The following is a 4,867-nucleotide window of genomic DNA, read 5'->3' as shown; positions in this document are numbered from 1 at the left end:
TTCTATCTACAAGTAATTTTCAGTTTCTTTAGGTAACTGAATAAACTCAAGAAGAAAACGGGACAGATGAAAAAGGTCAAATAAATATAATGTAAGATCTAATTCAAATAAGTTTCAAATAGGTGCCCTGCAGTCAGGATTATGATAGTTTCCTGCAGGAGACGAAGTTTTGTTTGTTGTTTATTTTGAGATAGGGTCTCAATCTGTCACCCAGGCTGGAGTGCAGTGGCTAGATCTCAGCTCATTGCAACCTCTGCCTCCAGTCTCAAGTGATCCTCCCACCTCAGCCTCCTGAGTAGCTGGGGACACAGATGTGTACCACCACACGCAGCTAATTTTTTTTTTTTTTGTAGAAATGGGATTTTGCTATGTTGATCTCAAATGCTGGGCTCAAGTGATCCTCCGGCCTCGGCCTCCCAAAGTGTTGGGATTACAGGCATGCATCATTGCACCTGGCCAGGAAACAAAGTTTTAACAGGACTTCATATAATGAAACGGTTAAGAAAAAGGAAAATAAGTTTCCTCTGGTAGAAAAATTACATTGTGAATTAAAGAAGGTGGAAATAAGAAAAAGATTGTTAACTTCTCTAAAGAGTCCATGATAGACAAAGGTTATAAAAAGGAAAGCAAGTGCATAAATGATGAGAATAAGAATCACTGGTGATGGCCAATAGCACACCAATCAACTGGATGCTCACTTTTAAAAACGTTTCAAGAGATTATAGATGGTCATAAGAGTTAACAGCTATTTATCTTTAACTTTAATATAGAATAGTATTGTTGAGTATTTTTTATTTTTGTTGACTTGCATGATTAAATGTACAAATAAAAACAAAATTAAAGTCCACCATAATATGATTCATAATTATATGATTTAATATCCAACACATTTTTCTATAAAACAATTATTTTGAAATGATACATAAAAAGAACTGTGAAATTTTGAAGAAAAGATTTCAGCCCATATTTTTGAAATCATCTTAATTTAACATTTAGATTAGCATATCTAAAACAAAAGTATTACAAATATTAAGCCCCTATGAAATCTTAAGATTCCCAAAGAAAAATTAAGCAAATAGAAGTTTAAAACCTTCTATGTTCTCAAGATTGAATACAAAAAGAAATGTTTCTTTTGCTTATTAGTAAAATTGACAAGGGACCATTGAAACTGTCAGAAATTAAATCAAAATTAATTAGTTTTGATTTCTGGGAACCATTTTTAAAAAATATTTTATACTGAGGAACATAATACATAGGGCATAAACTCTGGATACACTGTACACATTAATTTCTCCTCCCCAATAGTAGTACAGACAGTGAGTTACCTAGAGTAGAAAAGTTGAACATTTTCTCTTGTAAGCAAATCTGGTATAGTAATAGCTCAGATTTTTTTTCTTTTTGTCTTTCCTGATGGACAGGTCTGACTTACTCTGTATACTCCCATAAATAAATGACTTCAATAAGCCTAAAGGCATTTTTTCATGTACGTGGGGTTGGAACGTTTTTTCGTTAAGGTAACGAGAAGGTAGAAAAATAATTTTTTTAAAAAAAGAGCTTTTGTAGGTTAAAAAATATTCTTTTAAGCAATTAGATGTTAATTATTCAGAAAAGATTACAGCATATTTTGTGTTTATCATAAAATATTTGCAAGAAAGAATAAGCTGCCTAAGTTACATTATACTGTAACTACACTCTGCACAATGAAGGCTTACTGTATTTTTCCACATGTTGAGGTAAGCCACATAATGTACAAGTAGTGGAATAACTCCAGCCACAAGTATGCCTGTATATTTCTAGTTTCTATTCCTTTGGATTTACTTGGATTTCTTTCCTCTGTAATGATAAGAAAAATTTCAAAACTCTTAAAAGAGAATCTAAGAATACATTTTTTTAAAAGAGAAATTTCAGGTATTTATAAAGCTACTTCGATAGCAGAAAAAGTAGGGAGTATCTTTGATATTTCAACAAATGACAGGCGAAGCCACTCAATCATTCACAGCAATGCAGCTAATCAAAGATTAAAGAATCTAAAACATGTATATGCTGAAGATAATGTTTGTGTGATTGATTAGAAATAGATTTGGAATTCACACAGCAGGATGATGCCTTAACAGTTACGTACTCAACAGACTATAAGCGTAAGTTATATGTGAAGTTGTTTTACAAAAAAAAGTTGGAATTAGGAATAAGACTAGAGGAAAATGCAAAAGGAGTAGACATATTGTAAAGAGAGCTCACTCACTCATTCACTTGTTCATTAATTCACTCATTCATTCAGCCAACGTATATTGCAAAGTTTCAAATGACAATGGAGGTGTGGAGTTTAGTTTGATCAGGTGGTCAGGAAGGGCTCACTGGAGAGTTGGCATTTGAGCTGGGATCTGAGGAAGTAGAAGGAACCAGCCGTGTAAAGATGAGAGGAAAATGAATTCAGGCAGAGGGAATAGCCATTGCGAAGGCTCTCAAGCAGGAATGAGCTAGGTGTGTCTGAGAAAAAAAGAAGTCGAATATAAGTTTGGTGAACAGGGAGTAGTGGCAGATGAGGCTGGAGAAGAGAAAAGCCCATGGTAGGACATTTATATTTTATTTGATATTTTATTTTATTCCTGAGTGAAAAACCATGGAAGTCGTACAATCCTCTTTGTGTTCCTGTAAGGTCACTCCAGCTCAGGCATCACACTGGGGAGTGATGAAGTAATGAGGTGCATAAGAAGTGAAGCTGGGAGACTGGAAACTCCACAATAGTCCAAGGAGACAGAAGTCAGTTGTTTGCACCAAGTTGGCAGTAATGAATATGAGGAAACATTTAATACATTTAGGTTGTATTTTTTGAGTAAATCCAAGAGAACTTGAAAATGGATGGTATTGTAGAGGTGAGATGATACGAAGAAGGAAAAATGATAAATACTGACAATAGAAAATACAATATAAATGGAAGCTGAAGAAATGCTGGCAGGAAAGGTCTTGGGTATCAAATGATCGTAGCTGAGATCTTAGAAGATATCTTGTCCAACCTCATATTAAAATGCCTATACCATTGTGGGCTGATGGCCATATAACTTCTGGTTAAACACTCCACTGAGGAAAACACCTTTGGAAAGTGATATTTGATTAATGAGAGCCAACCTCATTCACTTGATCATAGCTAAATATGAAAGAGTTTTGAGACCTTTTGTTTTAAAAATGTCAATATGAAACTGGAAAGGTATATTTTGCAAAAAATGTTAATTTCAAAGCCTGAGAAATAGCCCTTCTCTTACATTGAAAACCGTAAGTTTTGAAAAAGTAGACAAAACAGTCTAGTTTTTACTATCACATTTCAAAGGTAGCAAAGGTAATTGGAAATGGGTTATAGGAGGACTGAGAAGAGACAAACCCTTGAAGTTTTTATGAGCTCCTGGGTGGTATGGTGGAGAACAGGCTGATCAGTTGTTCTGCATTTCTGTAAAGGACTAGGTATGAAGGGGTGACATCAATTAGAAATACAAAATATTCTATTTTACTATCAAGAACTTCGCGGATTTAAAAAGCAAAATACTTTAGTATTCTTCTGAGTGCTGTAGCCTTATTAAGCTATAAAACAATTAATTCTGGATAATCAAGACTATCTATTAAAAGCAGAAGTCCTTATGATTCTCTAATGTTCAAACAGAGTTATTTGTCTAATGAGTGAATTAAAACTTTCCCAATTGCCTGATGTGATTGAGCATGGGCCAAAGTGTACCAGAAATGCTGTTATTTCCTTTTAGGGCCAGGAGGGATTTTATAGTTAGCAGAAGAAAACAGAGAAAGAGATATTTTATCATAAACATACAAATTTCACAATTTATAGATCATTTTTCTAGTAAAAATGATGATATAAGCTATAAGCTACTAAAAGTAACATAACCTTATTGGATAAAAAATGCACAAAGAAAACAACTAGGGATTTGGCAATTGAGCCGGCATAAATAAAATAATAAAATAAAATATGTTACATTAAAGTTAGGAAGTTCTCTTCATCAAAAGGTAAACCACAGAGTAGGGGAAGACATTTACAATACATACAACTGACAAAAGATTCATATACAAAGTATGAAAAGAACTCAACAGATTTTAACAGACAACAAAAAAACTGGACAAATACTTTAACAGACATTCACAAAAGAGGATATCCAAATAATCAGCATGTTAGTCCATTTTCACAGCGCTGATAAAGACACACCCGAGACTGGGAAGAAAAAGAGGTTTAATTGGCCTTACAATTCCACGTGGCTGGAGAGGCCTCAGAATCATGGCAGGAGGAGAAAGGCACTTCCTTAACATGGTGGCAGCAAGAGAAAATGAGGAAGAAGCAAAGGCAGAAACTCCTGATAAACCAATCAGATCTCATGAGATTTATTCACTGTCATGAGAACAGCACAGGAAAGACCTGCCCCCATGATTCAATTACCTCCGGCTAGGTCCCTCCCACAACACGTGGGAATTCTGGGAGATACAATTCAAGTTGAGGTTTGGGTGGAGACACAGCCAAACCATATCAATCAGTAAGTATAAAAAAATCAGAGAAATGTAAATTAAGACTACATTAAGTTATCACTGCACAATCATCAGAATGGCTGAAATTAAAAAACAAAAAACAAAAAAGTGAACAGGTTGTGAGATGACTGGACTTTGGATACACAGTAGGTAGGAGTATTAATTTTTACATGTACTTTGTCAATATCTACTAAAATTTAGCACACTCATACTCTAGGACCCAGCAATTCTGTTTCTAGATGTATGTCAAAAAATTGCATGCATAAGAATGTTCACAGCAATAGTATTTATAAGAGCTAAATGTTGGGGATAAACGAATGTCCTCAACAGTAGAATGGTAAGTCAGTTG

General features: G+C 34.4%; 1 long non-coding RNA gene across 1 annotated transcript; it reads right to left on the bottom strand.

Moving 5' to 3' along the window:
• Window positions 1-252: 252 nt before the first annotated feature.
• On the bottom strand, window positions 253-4,293 carry LOC100603477. The gene is made up of 3 exons (XR_001115988.2): window positions 4,243-4,293; window positions 1,713-1,833; window positions 253-452 (listed from the first exon to the last, which is right to left on the bottom strand). It is a non-coding gene; the product is annotated as an uncharacterized LOC100603477 (long non-coding RNA).
• Window positions 4,294-4,867: the final 574 nt, after the last annotated feature.

This window comes from Nomascus leucogenys, chromosome 16 (assembly GCF_006542625.1).
Source record: "Nomascus leucogenys isolate Asia chromosome 16, Asia_NLE_v1, whole genome shotgun sequence".
Classification (NCBI taxonomy): Eukaryota; Metazoa; Chordata; class Mammalia; order Primates; family Hylobatidae; genus Nomascus; species Nomascus leucogenys.
Note: the sequence above shows the minus strand (reverse complement) of the source record. Positions and strands in the feature narration are given on the sequence as shown.